General features: G+C 50.9%; 1 protein-coding gene across 3 annotated transcripts in view; it reads right to left on the bottom strand.

Moving 5' to 3' along the window:
* Nucleotides 1–13,860, bottom strand: part of CERS3 (ceramide synthase 3) — a 49,360-nt gene extending 35,500 nt beyond the window's left edge. For 2 of the 3 annotated variants that reach the window (XR_014793639.1, XM_084869241.1), the window contains exons 1-3: nt 13,744–13,860; nt 10,254–10,523; nt 4,852–4,960 (exon numbers count right to left, since the gene is read on the bottom strand). The gene's annotated coding sequence lies outside the window, so the exon portion shown is untranslated. Of the gene's footprint in view, nt 1–1,073; nt 1,134–4,851; nt 4,961–10,253; nt 10,524–13,743 lie in introns of those variants that run through there. The other variant, XM_084869243.1, reaches the window with a different exon arrangement.
* Between the last annotated feature and the right edge of the window lie 927 nt (nt 13,861–14,787).

The following is a 14,787-nucleotide window of genomic DNA, read 5'->3' as shown; positions in this document are numbered from 1 at the left end:
CGATGGATGATTCCTGATTCTCTCTCATCATTGATGTTTCTAGCTCTCTCTCCCTCTCCCATCCTCTCTGAAATCAGTAAAAATATATACTTTAAAAAAATGTTTAATAAAAAAAAATGCTTCCTTCCTGACTTGAGACGTAGAGGTGATAAAGATAAAGCGGGAAATGCAGTTTAAAGAGGCAGAGTCCCCAAAATGTCACTCCTCCGGGTGCCTCTTTGCCTGTTTGGAGACGCTGGCTCGTCTCCGCCCTGGGCTCAGTGACGGAGGCCAGGGCCCAGCGGAGGACTAGGGAGAGGCAGGTGGCGGTGGAAGTTTCCGCAGACTGATAACAGGGGTAGGAACCGGCGGAAAAACAGGTCTGACTGCGACCAGAAGGACATGGAGCAGAGCCAAGCACAGGCAGATCGTAGGGGAGAGCAATTCCCAGGCTTCAGGGAAAGGAGCCCAAGACCATTGGGTGGAAACCCACGACAAAGTGGCATGGGGTTGATCACGAGTGACCTGCTCTCAAAGCTGGCATCTCGTCCCCACCAGTGCTTTTATTTAAGGCAACTTTAGCCGTCTGCAATGTACACGGAGGCTGGGTAGCCAGGCGAGGGTCCCGCAATCACAGAAATTTAACCCAAGTAGGGTCACGTCAGCACTTCCTCTCCAGTTGCCATGAAATACTTTGCTCCTCTGCACCCAGTCATCCCATGCACGCTCCCCTCCCCGGCCTGGTGACTCACACGTTCTTGCTTCGCAAATTACTCTGTTATTAGGCCCAGTCGCAAGTGAGTAATGAATGCAAAAGCAAGGGAGTTGCGAACCTCTTTGCCAGTGACTCACAGAGGGGCCCGAGGCAAGGCCCCGATTCCGACTCAAGTTTTCCCATTTGAGCCTCGAGATGGGCTTCCTGTCCACGAGGCCCTCCCTCAAACCGGTGAAGGGAGCTGAGGAGCTTCCCTGTCACTCAGTCCCGGGGAAAGGGGGTCCGTGAGGCCGCTATGCAAATGGCAAACCCATAGCTGAGAATAAAATGAAAAATGAAGGGGGTAAAAAGCATCACCAATCCAGGGCTCACATGTCACCTTGGTAGCTAGCTGCCTTTCAAACAGCCGAAACCCTCGAGAGAGAACTATGGGTCTGGAGCCAGAATGCCCGGTGCAGGCCACCTGGGAACGTAATAGGTAAGGGGTTTGGGGCAACTCCATCTCTCCGAATGTTCCCTGCTCACTTGCTGCTGATTCAGCCTACTGCAAACACCCGCCGTGGGCATGTGAAAATATCTGAGTGCAATGGAGCGCTGAGTCAGTGTCACGTACTAATATTGTCTTATCACCCTAACCTTCTTGGGATGGGAAAGAATCCGTGTCAGGCTTGTTTAAATAATGAGATTAAACAATGAGTTTCAAAAGACTACTCAAGAGCCCTAGCTGGTTTGGCTCAGTGGATAGAGCGTCAGCCTGTGGACTCAAAGGTCCCAGGTTCGATTCCGGTCAAGGGCATGTACCTTGGTTGCAGGCACATCCCCAGTGGGGGGTGTGCAAGAGGCAGTTGATCGATGTCTCTCTCTCATCGACGTTTCTAACTCTCTATCCCTCTCCTTTCCTCTCTATAAGAAGTCAATAAAATATATATTTTTTAAAAAAGACTACTTAAGAGAGAGCAATGGGCACCCTCCACAGCCGCCTCCCCCAGCTCTCCACAGGCTCGCGGCTGGGAGGGGTACCTGGGTCATGTCCTCGCAGTGAGGGGGCCTCCATGATGGGCACAAACAGTGCTGAGCAGCAAGCCCAGCGGCATGGCCTGGAGCCACTGCACATGTTCTCTAGCGTCCGCCTTCCCAACCATGAGGTTCCCCCCACAACACGCGGAGGTGGGATTCCCAGGACAGAGCCTGTGGGAACCCGAGGCCTATTGGCTTACCAGTGATTAGGGCTTGGGCCCAACCAGCGGGGCTCAATGGTTGAGCATCCATTTATGCACCAGGAGGTCACGGTTCGATTCCCAGTCAGGGCACATGCCCAGATTGCAGGCTTGATCCCCAGTAGGAGGCGTGCAGGAGGCAGCTGATTCAGGATTCTCTATCATTGTTTCTATCTCTTCCTCTCCCCAACTCTCTCTCTAAAAATCAATACACATATTAGTAAGAAAAGGGATGAAGGTTTGGGACCCTGAATGCCCATTCTCTCCCCTTCCCGGCTACATGATCTCACAGGAGAAGCACCTTCCACGCGCTGACTACCTTGGCATTTGAATGGGGGTAATGATACTTTGTTTGGGTCAGGATTGAGCAATGACTTGTGTCTACATCGCTCCATAGAACGCCCGGCCAGTTAGGTTAGGTTAGTCAGTGCCCAGTAAGCTGTGCGTGTCGGAGCAGAGGTCACTGTTCGCACCTCTGTCAATGGCCCCGGGGGCCCTGATCCGTGTGGGGTGACCCAGAGGGACGAGGGCCACCTGCTCCCCTCAGGGACGGCAGGACCTTCCACGTCGGGACCCGCCGTGGGCAGTGCCTCCCCGGGAGTCGTGTTTTGGGGTGAGACCCGCACGAGGGCGAGGCCGTGGGGCCACATCACGATCAGGAAGGAATCTGGAGCGTCCATCGCCCTCACAGCTGGAGGGGCAGGGCCTTCTCTCCGGGAAGGGCTGGGGTTACTCAGGCACACTGGTGAAGCAAGCCCCGCATTTTAACATTTTTAAATGCACGCTTACGTAATGTGTGAAGGCGGGGTTTCCTGCGGTGCCGCCCGCCGCCCCCACGGAGCGCAGCGCCCCTTGGGAAAGGAGGAGATGACAAACATGCCGCTCACCCGCAGCGAGGGTGGGGTGCGCCGGGTCTGAGAGCCCACAGGACAGGGCAGGGAGGTGGCGAGGGCGGGCAGAGAACCCAGCTCCACTGCGCGCGCTCTGTGGCTGTCGTCTGTGGCTGGGAAAGCACAAACAAAGCCTGAACGAGAAACGGCCGCACTTCCCTCTGCAATGCCTGCAAGGACAGGCCGGGCCATGGCCCTGTGTGGGCGCCGCCGCTCTCTCCCGCGGCCGGCCAGCTGCCCCCTCTGCCCGCGGACACCAGCCCTCGCTATTTCTTTAAAATATATCTCTATTGATTTCAGAGAAGAGGGAAGTGGGACAAAGAGAGAGAAACATTGGGATGATAGAATCGCTGATTGGTTGTATACTGCCCGCCCCACACTGGAGATCGAGCCCACAACCTGGGCCTGTGCCCTTAAACAGCAATGGAACTGGGACCTCCTGGTTCATAGGCTGATGCTCAGCCACTGAGCCTGGCCGGCTGGACAGGCCTTACTGTTTTTATTCACCAAGAGAAAATAACCAATAAACTCTCACCACTGAGAAGAACTAGTCATTCCTGTCTAGTCATTCCTTTCTCTAATGTAAGAAGCCCCTTCGCGGGAAAAATCAAAACAAAAAAAGTGTAAGGCCAGATCTTTACCAGATAAGGGAGAGAGAGATACAGCGACAGAGATACAGAGACAGAGATACAGAGACAGAGATACAGGGCATCTACAAAGTCTGGAACATAGAGAGACTGTTTCATTTATTCAAGATACTTTTTTTGGATTAATGATGAAATCTATAGCTTCAAATGTAGAGATATTTTGTATGCAAAAGTGTTTGGAAGAAAAAAGTCTCCAGCCTACCGCATGAATATGTCACATAAAAATAAAACATTTCCCAGGTTTCCGGGCTGTCAAACATCCATTTTCCCAAACGGGTGTCCTTACATGTCTGTCTGTATGCTCCCTGACCCGGCAGGAGTTGGTTAGGCTGGGAGGGTGTAGACCCGGCCAAGCCCACCGACATGTCAGCCAGAAGAAAGCTTAAGGCGAGTGATTCAGATGACCGGCGGCACCGGCACACAATTTTGCTGCTGACAACCGAGAATAGCTACACTGCTTTCCTACAGAATACAAATTAAAGGATGATTAAAATGGTAACAACTAATCCCAACTTACTAAGTTTCTTCCACACGCGTGAGCTCATTGAATCCTCCCAAAGACAGGGTCTAGGAATGCCTCAGTTTACAAGGAACGAGTACAGTGGGGAGGGGTCCAGTGGCCAGCTCAGACTGACACAGAGCCCACGCAGATGGAGGCGTTGAGGGCAAAAGCTACTTCTCTTGCCCTGACTCCATCCCGCTTTCAGAATCAGTGCTGGGGAGCGTGCTCTGCGAGTAACTACCCACATGTGTTTGAGTGTCAGCTGGGATGCTTTCGGAGAAATGTGATTGCGGAAGTTCTCTCACGGGGAGAGACCGGAAGCGGGAGACCTACAGGACAGAGCCAGCCCTCCTTCCACACTGAGCAGCAGGCTTTGGCGTGTGGGAAGGAGCAAGGAAGGGGTGCATCCAGAGTAAGCAGGGTGAACGCCACTGAGATCGAGGCTCATGCAACAACTCCCGTTCCAAAAAGGAAAAGCGAGGAAGCTACTGTATTTCACAGAGAATAGTATGGTACTGGCCTGGCCCATACACCATTGCTCCCAGGATATGAAAAACAATTCCATGCGATAAACTTTAGAGTTCCAGCTGGTATTTTCCACCATTTCAATTAAGAAAGCACAGTAGAGCCAAAACCGGTTTGGCTCAGTGGTAGAGCGTCGGTCTGCGGACTGAAAGGTCCAGGGTTCGATTCCGGTCAAGGGCATGTACCTTGGTTGCGGGCACATCCCCGGTAGGGGGTGTGTGCGAGAGGCAGCTGTTCGATGTTACTCTCTCATCGATGTTTCTAGCTCTCTATCTCTCTCCTTTCCTCTCTGTAAAAAATCAATAAAATATTTTTTTTTTAAAGAAAGAAAGAAAGCACAGTAGAGGTAAAATGAAACGTAAATAATGATAATTACCTTGAATGTATATGATAGCTCACTTCCAACGAACCCAGGTACGGTATATATATATATATACCTGTGTGTGTATATATATTAAAGTGTCACGTTTCTTTTCACAGCATCCCTGCAGAAGCAGAAAAGGGCAAGTAATTAGTAGACTATACAATTATATCCATAGGTTTCCTTCTAACTATAAAGTCTTTAGTCACCGTTACAAACCAGTGGTAGAACTTGGTGCCAATCGAATTGGGCCGGCCAATCAGTTTTGTTTGCCCGTCACAGCATTTAAAACAGTTCGAGCCCACATTGAAAACATAGTGTCTGGGAAGCCCAATGGAGCAAAGGGTGCCTCTACCTACGGGAGCTACAGGCCGTCGCTGACCAGCCTGGACCACTGCCAACTCCGTCACCTGACTGGCTTTCCAAGGCACTTCACTCCGGAGTTCCCTGATTTGTCCGTGTGAATTATGTCTTCCAAGTAACTTGAGTAAAGGTAATCATGACCTAGCATAGCCTGGTGTGATTACAGTCATATTAAAGCAGATGGTTTCCCAAAGGGCCAGCTGTGCCCCTTCAGTGCCCCGACGGTCCACTCTGGCCCTACATGGGATTACTTGGGCGGGATTTATAAGCCACACTCTCCCCTCATGCAGACCAGGGTCTCTGAAGGCACTGGTACTGTTGTTATTGCTGCTTAGCAAACTCATTTACTGAGGTACGGCATACGAAGAGCAAAGTGACACACCCTGAAGGTGAACACACCTATGTCATAACCAGCAGCCAGACAGAGAAGAGGGATGTAACCAGGGCACATGTATGCGTTTCTGTAGGGCATGTACCTAGGAGTGGAACTGCTAGGCTGTTGTATATTCAGTTTCAACAGACATTGTCGGACTGCTTTCCAAAGTGTTACCTCCACTTATGCTCTTACATCAGAGAAAGAGAGAGAGAGAGAGAGAGAGAGAGAGAGAGAGAGAGAGAGAGAGAGAGAGAGAGAGAGAGGGAACACAGAGAGAAAACAGAGAGAGAGAGAGATTTTTTGTTTCACTTTTCATGCATTCAGTCATTGGTTGATCTCCTTATGTGCCCTGACCAGGGACCGAACCTGCCACCTTGGCATATCGGGACAATGCTGTAACCACAACGCTACCAGGCCAGGGCCTGGCTTTAGTGTATATATATATATATTTTTTTAAGTTCTCTATTGGATCTTATTTTCAGCCAGTATTGAGAACCACTATCCATGGGTCAGAAGAGTAATTCATAGGCCATGACCAGAGATTGTCTACAGTGGAACAGAATAGAGAAAACATCAATATGTATCAAGCATTGTTTAGTGAAACTTTTTTTTCTGTTAGTGTGTGTGTGCATGCGTGTGCGTGTGTGTGTGTGTTCGAAGGGGTCTAAAAAGCATTTTCTTGCCATCGATGATAATAAAAAAAAATTATTAAATCCACTATAATGGTGTAATCAGTAAAACAATTACTTAGGAAAACTCAACTTGCATATCACTTTACAGTCATCATCTAGAAATGCTCTGAGAGCAGCTTTTCTCTCCCCAGCTGGCTGAGGACCAGAATTCCCAGAGAGCAGCTCTCGCTGGAGACAAGGCATGGAAAGCCCCTGACAGCTGATGCACCAGAAGGAACTCATTAGAGGCCCCTGCCCTCTGACCCACAGGGGAATATGATAATGAGCCCAGGATGTGAGCACCGTAAGCGAAAACGGTTAATCCGCACAACCTGGGATTTGTTCAGCATCAGCATATTCTAAGTTTGTGAAGTTTTGATCAGATGTTAAACAAGAAAACACACTTGAGGGCAAGAAATCGAAGCCAAGTTAGTTATTAAATGATATCAAGTCATCTTCATTACTGAGGAATATGCTCTCAGGATTTTTGCTTGCATTGTGACATGATGACTTTATTGTTCAGCCTGAGTGAGGGCCAACCTAATCAACAAGTTTTTACTGACTACCCACTAAAATACACATGTCTGGCAAAGGAATCAAAATAAAAGAAATAGACCTTGTTTTCGCATATGCTATCGATAGAGGATAAGTGGATTAACGCATGTGACTTTTTCTCTCTAAGTGCTTCATTTTAGAACATGGAGATAGTAAATGAAAATGATTTTAAGCCTTTTAATGTAATATTTTATCTCTTCAAATAACCCAAACTTAGGCTCCAGTTGTGAATTCCGTGATTTTCCCTTTAGTGAGAAATGTACTCGGTGACCATTTCACGATGCATACAAATATTGAATCATTCTGTAACATCTAAACGACTATCACGTCATGTCAATTACTTCTAAATTAAAAGGAAAAGCTGGAGACCTTCCACTTCTCCCTCTGCCAGGCTGGTGACCCATGCCACATGGGTCAGAAGGCACCGCTGCAGGACAGAAGCAGGCAGCTCAGGAGAAGAAATCAACCTCGGGTGGGCACACACACACATGGGTGCCTTTTGGCTTTATTTTACATTTTGCACATGCACACGAATGTGTGTGTACGTGAGTCTGTCTGTGGTGTGTGTGTATGTGCCTGCTTATGGTGTGTGTGTGTACACGCGCGCATGCCAATGCTAAGCAGAGGTGTTTGGAACTTGTGGTGAAATATCTGAGTTTCCTGGCATTTCCTGAAGATATAATTCAGGAAACAATAAAAAGGAAACTTTCCATTGAATTGGAACTTCTGTAAACCAAACATCAGCTATGCGTTAGGCCTCTGGTCTGTTCCGTTTACTCTCTTAAGAATATAGCACAGCCTGACTGGTGTGGCTCAGTGGTTGAGCGTCCTATGAACCAGGAGGTCATGATTTGATTCCCAGTCAGGGCACATGCCCGGGTTGCTGGCTTGATCCCGAGACAGCTGATGAATGATTCTCATCACTGATGTTTCTAACTCTCCCTCTGCCTTCCTCTCTAAAATCAATAAATATATACATTTTTAAAAGAACTTTAAGGTAAGACAAGAATGAAATTTGGAAATAACTTAGCTGTTTGAAAAACCCAGCGATTGCTGAAATCTATATATAATCAAGCATCTGTGCACCATCAACAGAAAGCCCCGGGGGAATTCTGGCTGTTACAGCGGTGAACAAGGTCAGATTCTTACTCAATCTCTCGCTCTCCTGCCATTGGAAGTTTTATACCTAAGCCCAAATTTATTTTAATTGGGATTTTAGCTTAGTTGATGTTTTCATCGTTTAAAATCCTTGCTACAAGACATAGTCTTAGGGCAATACGTGTAGTATGAGCCATAAAACGATGATACTGACAGTTGCATAGGACAAACTGCGGCTCGAGAGCCACATGTGCCTTTTGGCCCTTTGAGTGGTGAGTCTATTTTGAAGAAGTGCCGTCAGAAGAAGTTTAAAAAATTTGGTTCTCAAAAGAAATGTCAATGGTTGCACTGTTGGTAGTTGCCTCTGTGGACTGAGTTTGCCGACCACTGACTTGGGGAAAACGTCCTGCTACTTGGGGATGCCTGGCATGGTGCTCAGTGTTTGGTCTGTCCAGGGCGGACACAAAGAATCTCCCAACCGTCTGGCTCCACCGAGTACAGGAAACAGCCGATCGGGCTGTGCAAGGCCAGGAAGGCCAGCTCGGGCGTTTCCAGGAAAAGGGGGTGCGACTGCGCTGGATCCCAGAGGAATTCCTGGGGCTCCCGCCTCCTCTCTGTGCTGACCTGCTCTTCCCCGGAGTCAGAGATGCGACAGGCTGTCCCAACATCGTTCCTGATGCCAACCCACCTACTTGCCAAACATGACTTCAGGCTTTCAGCCAGAAAATAAGCCAACCACGCATGCCCCAAACCCATCTGTAGGAAGGTGTGTTGTCTCCAGCGCAGTCTTGGCACTGTATCCCTGAAGTCACATTGGGGAGCCTTGGACACCACACAGGCACTGACTTGGGAAGCATCTGATGTTCTTGCATTCCCACCTACATTCACTCCGCTTTAGGATGGCCACAGCCCTGGCCCAAAGTGGGTCAGCTCCACCGTGAAGGATCCCCATAACCGCAATGGGATTTTCTAAGAAAGTCAGGCTCACTGTGGTATAACGAAGCATCAACGAATGACCAGAGATGTGAATCCAGATGGAAGGTCCACCACTTGCCAGTCACAGGGGAGGTGCTTTGCTTCGATCGGTTGCCTCCTGCATGCCCCCTACAAGGGATCGATCCCGAAACCCGGGCGTGTGTCCTGACTGGGAATAGAACCTCTTGGTTCCTGGATCAACGCTGAGTCGCTGATCACATCAGTCAGGCTCGTCTTTCTGTTCTTTATAGCAAACAACCCTGTGCAGTGGGCATTATAATGATCGCCTTATCAATAAGGAAACAGGTTTGAGGAAATTCTCTGACTTGCCCAGGCCACTGAGTTAACGAGCAGATGGACTGAAATCTAGATCTGTCTGCCTCTCTAGTGCACATTCTGCCCACCAGACCATGCGTGCCCCCCAACAGTGAAGCAGACCACAGACTGACTTCTGGCCTTTCGCTGAGACGCCACATGAGCGTGTTATCGTGGGCTCGGGGCTGCCCACAGGACGAGGGCTCCGTGCAGGGCTGATGGCATCGAACAGGAATGCAGAAGGCTCCAATCGCATGGATCTCTGCGTGGTGCCCTAGGCAGCTCCGTCCCGGCCCCCTCCCTTCCCTGCTCTGCCTGTCAGCCTCACTCAGACCACACTTCCTCATCGAAAGCTGCCCAACGTGAGTTTTATCTCATTGAAATAAGAAAATGCACATATACACAGCGGTGTGTGTGTGTGTGTGAGAGAGAGAGAGAGAGAGAGAGAGAGAGAGAGAGAGAGAGAGAGAGAGATTGATTACTAACCCAGAATTCTCATGAAACTTGTGTTGTCCCCAACTAAAGCCATCCCGGGATGGTGAGGCTTTTCGCTTCTCCACCTGCCAGGCTTCCCCAGCAAACCACGCTGGGATCTCCCTCTCCTGGGGTCTCCCTCTCCTGGGGTCTTCCTCTCCTGGGGTCTCCCTCTCCTGGGGTCTCCCTCTCCTGGGGTCTCCCTCTCCTGGGATCTCCCTCTCCTGGGATCTCACTCTCCTGGGATCTCACTCTCGGGCCATTCTCCGTGTCCCTCCAATGAATCAGTGCAAACTCCTCCGCCGGCCAGGTCACCGGTCCCCAGTAGAAGTCTGGAGGCCACACTGACTCTCCCCACCAAAAACGTCTGAAGCACCGCTCACCGAGCAAAGGACTCAAACCCCTTTTCTGCCTCTCTCCCGGAAAATCCGGCCAAAATGAGCATTGTCACACACACACACACACACACACACACACTCACACCTCTCTCTCTCTCTCTCTCTCTCTCTCTCACACACACACACACACTCAAGGCCTCCTGAGTTTGGGTTTGAAAGTTCTCACCAGCAGCATCAGCCAGAGGTGCCTACCTTTCCGGAGCTTCAGTCCACAGAAGGCGCCCGGCCCGGGCCCGGCTCCGCAGCCCCGCCGCCTGCCCGCGCTCCAGCCTCCAGCCCGGCGCCTGCTACCAGCGGGCAGCGCTGCTCATCGCTGCTGCGTGCGCCGGGATTCCTGCAGGGACCCACCCTCCGAAGTTGCAAGTCAAGATTTCTGACTGAGGGCGATCCGTGACGGGAGGCAGAGCGACCGGATGGCACCTGCAGGTTCTTCCAGATGGGACGTCCTCTCCTGCCTCACCGCTGGGAGAGGAGAGACGTGGAATTCAGTCCACACCGAGCCACAGCCAGTTGCCTCATCCCAGGGGCCTTTCGGGGCGCACGGCTATGAGTCAACTGCCGAACAGGATGGTCTTGTTAGCACGGAAGGAGGGGCGGTGCGGGTGGGGAGGAACCTGAAACACGGCTAGCAGCGCGCTGCCACCGAGCTGGTAGGGCAGCCGTGGAACTCTCCAGAAGGCCGCGAGGGCTGGCGTGGCTTTGTGCCCATCACCTCGGAGTATCAGCCCACATGGGTGCCTATTTCTTAGCTTTTCCGAGCCCTATTCAGCCAGTCTCAGGGACACCATCCCAGCCGGCGGAGGACACGCCTATGAGAGGCCTGATCTGCAGGTGGTGACTACCGCTCTGGGCAGGTCAATGTCAAAGGCATGGCCCCTACAGCGTATGTGAGACCATGTGTGTGTGTGTGTGTGTGTGTGTGTGCGCGCCTTTTGGGGCCCTTCTCACTTTCTCTCGCCTGAAGAGGAGACGTCTGCAGGCGTGGGTTACTGAGAGGCGCTCCGAGAGCGACAGAGCTCGGGCAAGTTGGGTCCTGCACCCCTCACCAGCCAAACCTCACCTGCCAGGGTGCAGGCGGCACCGCCCACTCCGCAGCCCGACTCAGGGCTCCTCTCACTGGCTGCAAGCCCAACTCAGGGCTCCCCTGATTGGCTGACTCCACTGGGGAAAGACACCTTCCAGTGTCAGCTAAGCGATGACAGAACTGACTGGAGGCAGGGAAGGGGGAAGGCCACGTTTCGATTTAGCCAATGAATTTACTTCAAAGGACCTGGAAAGGCCCCTTCACTCAGCACTGGCTCTCTCCATCCTCCCGGCCTGGCTCTTCTCTCCCGGGCTTCCTTGTTCTCCCAAGTGTCATTGTAAAACTCCTCTGGCAGGAGGGCTGAGCTTGCGTCACTGCGGGTGGCGGGTGGCCGGTGGCGGTCAGACCCTCAGCACACCTCACCGGAGGCTGCATAGCTGCCGGCTCTTCCGCCCCAGACTGTCCATTCCTAGTCCACTCACCTCCTCCAGCTGCCACCTATTACCTTCCTAAACAGACATTTCTTTATTTTTTTATCCTCACCTGAAGATATTTTCTGCATTGCTTTTCAGAGAGAGTAGAAGGGAAGAGAGAGAGAGAGAGAGAGAGAGAGAGAGAGAGAGAGAGAGAGAGAGATATCAAAGTGAGAAAGAGACACATCAGGAAGTTGCCTTCTATACAAGCTCCAACCAGGGGCAGAGAGTGAACTGACAACCAGATATCAGGAATCGAACCCGAGACCTTCCGGTGTGCAGGCTGATGCTCTAACCACTGAGCACACCGGGCCAGGGCAAGCATTGTTTTCTTCATCAGGACTCCCTCCCTGCGCCTCCTTTTCCCTAGAGGCTTCCTTAGCACGGGGACAGCCTGGCTGCAACTCATTTTCCAGAATCTCCTTTTGCTCCTTCCCGAGATTCTTTAGGCAAAGCAGACAGGCAGCTGTCAAACTCAAACGCCATCCATGGTTCAATGTTAGGCAGGAAAGTCTTCCACTCCAGGGTAATCTGGGCAGGAGGAGGCCCCGGAACCCCACCGCAGATTCCCTGTCTCCGGACTGAGTAAGCCAGAGTACTGCGGTCACAGTTTAGGGGTTTTGAGGGGGTTTTTTGCTCTGGTCATTTGTATTTTTCAGTACATGTCATCTCCCGATACAATGGAATGTTCGCATGGAGTCTGAAGTGTTTGCACACAGCTCCGTATCTCCTCCGTCATCAGCAAGCAGATCGCTATCGGCTGTATTTCTTGAATCAGTGTCAAGGTGTAGTTCCGCCTCATTCTTCAGGGACAGGTGTAAAACTAACCTGCTGAGCGCCCTGTGCGGCAGGGGCAACAGCCGGAAAAGTGGGAGTGAGGAGTTCTGAGGGTTTGCTAGGTGTCGCCTGGGCGGGGGGGGGGGGGGGGGGGGGGGGGGGGGGATGTACCCTTGACTGGGAATTGAACCCTGACCTCCTGGTTCATAGGTCGAAACTCAACCCCTGAGCAACACCAGCCGGGTCGCTTATGAATTTTTAAGCAGGATGTCTGTAACAGCAGACGCAGCGCCCTGTGAAAACACAAGCCGGGCTAAGCTCTATGATGTCAGCGGGCTGAGACTCATTCCCACGGACCAGAAACTCGCCCCTCTGCCTGCGGGCTGCTCCACGGGCACTGGAAGCACAGCCCAGGCTCGCGGTGACTGTGGCTGCTGGGCAGGCTCGGTCACGCTCTGGTCATCCCCAGGCCCTCCTGAAAGGGAGCTCTGTGCCATCGAAGCATCCTTGGGGACCATAAAATCCCAGTGGCACCCAGACCCCATCCTGGGGCGCTATTTTCTTTTCCTTTCTGGCCCCTGAGGTCAAGGTGCCCTCTGCCTGCCAAGTTATCAGATAATCTTAAAATTATATATATATATATATATATATATATATATATATATATATATATATATATATATATCAGACAGGAAGAGAGAAGGAGAGGGAGAGGGAACCATGGATCGGCTGCCTCCTGTTCAATGCTGGGGATTGAGCCAGCAACCTGGGCATGTGCCATGATCGGGAATTGAACCATGACCTCCTGTTCATAGTTCAACACTCAATTGAGCCATGCTGGGCAGGTTAGGTAATCTTAAAACACCGCTCTCATCAAATTCCTTCCTTGCTCTGAAATGTACGGCTCCTATATGCTGGATTCATGAACTATACACTTCTATGACTATCTATTGCCTACACTCCCCTCTACAATGTCATCCCCACCCAGCTTATCCCACTTTACTCTCTACCTGCACCCCAATTTCTTTCTCCCCTTGGGCTGGGCCAGTGGCTACGTCCACTCTGACCTTTGCTCATTCATTGCTCCACCCAAATCTGCTTCTCCATCCGGCCTGGGCCAACCTTTCTCTTCCCTGAGTCTTCGCACTGATTGTCCAAGTCACGCCAGGATTCCCTGTGTATCCCTATCCCCATTCTTTCACAATAAAGTACAAAAAATACTTGATCGGTGTGTGTACTTGCGCACAGACACACACACACACACACACACACACACACACAGGTAGGTCCCTTGTCTGCACGGGGCTGTTAACACCCTGTAAGCCCAGATCTCACCCCACCAACACAGGAGACCAGGATCAGTATTACTGATACTACCTCTGCCCCGGATGTCGAAAGCTGGATGTACCTTGTGCAGCTGCTCTTGCTCCTTCCATGGGATGCTCATTCCTTCAGCAGTTACTCACGGAGCACCGCGCATGCGCCTGAAAACAGGGAGGTCACGGTGAACAAGGCAGTTAGGGTCCCTGCTTTCTGCAGACTGGGAGTCTCGTGAGATCTGGCTATGGCTGGAATGTGAGGCCCACTCTCTGGATGGCGACAGTCACTCTCCCTCCTTGGGGTCTAATAGGTCAACTGAGCTACACACACAGCAAGGGGTGGGGTTTACCTCCTCAGAAGACACTAAAGGGAGATGAGCAAAATGCCATGCACCAAGCTGATTATGAAGTGTTCCTACTGAGATATCAAATGAGGAAAAATATCCTTTTTATTGAGGCTGGTCTTGAATTAAAAATTGAGACATCACATTTGCCCAGCTGGCATGGCTCAGTGGTTGAGCATCAACCTAGGAACCAGGAGGTTACGGTTCCATTCCCGGTCAGGGCACATGCCCGGGTTGTAGGCTCCATCCCCAGGGTGGGGTGTGCAGGAGGCAGACAATCAGTGATTCTCTCTCATCATAGATGTTTCTATCTTTCCCTTGCTCTCTAAAATCAATAAAAAAAATATTTAAAAATATAAAATATAATAAATAAATAAATAAATAAATAAATAAATAAAACATCATCTGTGGGCCAACTTAAAAACCAGCCTGCCATATCTGGTCCAACATTTCATTAACTCGCCCCTAATCTAATGCCTTGGCAGGGCCAGGCAACTTCTCGGGCCTTGTATCTAGAGCACAATCTATGCATATTTTCACAGTAGCAATGATGGCCCGTGGCCTCGGTAATCGGCGACCATCGGCGCCACCACTGGCAGATGTGAAGGCAGTTCTGCCATTCCATTCCTCGCCCACCAGCAGCGATCTGCACCGGGATACCCACACGGATGCCATGCTAATGTCATGTAAAGCAGACAGAAAACACGGAGCTAATGAGGGCAGAAATGCCACCTGCTGGCTTCCACGGTCTCAGTCATGGAACCAGCTGGTAAGGAGATAGATGGTGAC

This window comes from Pipistrellus hanaki (assembly GCF_964339955.1).
Source record: "Pipistrellus hanaki genome assembly, chromosome: 21".
NCBI lineage: Eukaryota > Metazoa > Chordata > Mammalia > Chiroptera > Vespertilionidae > Pipistrellus > Pipistrellus hanaki.
Note: the sequence above shows the minus strand (reverse complement) of the source record. Positions and strands in the feature narration are given on the sequence as shown.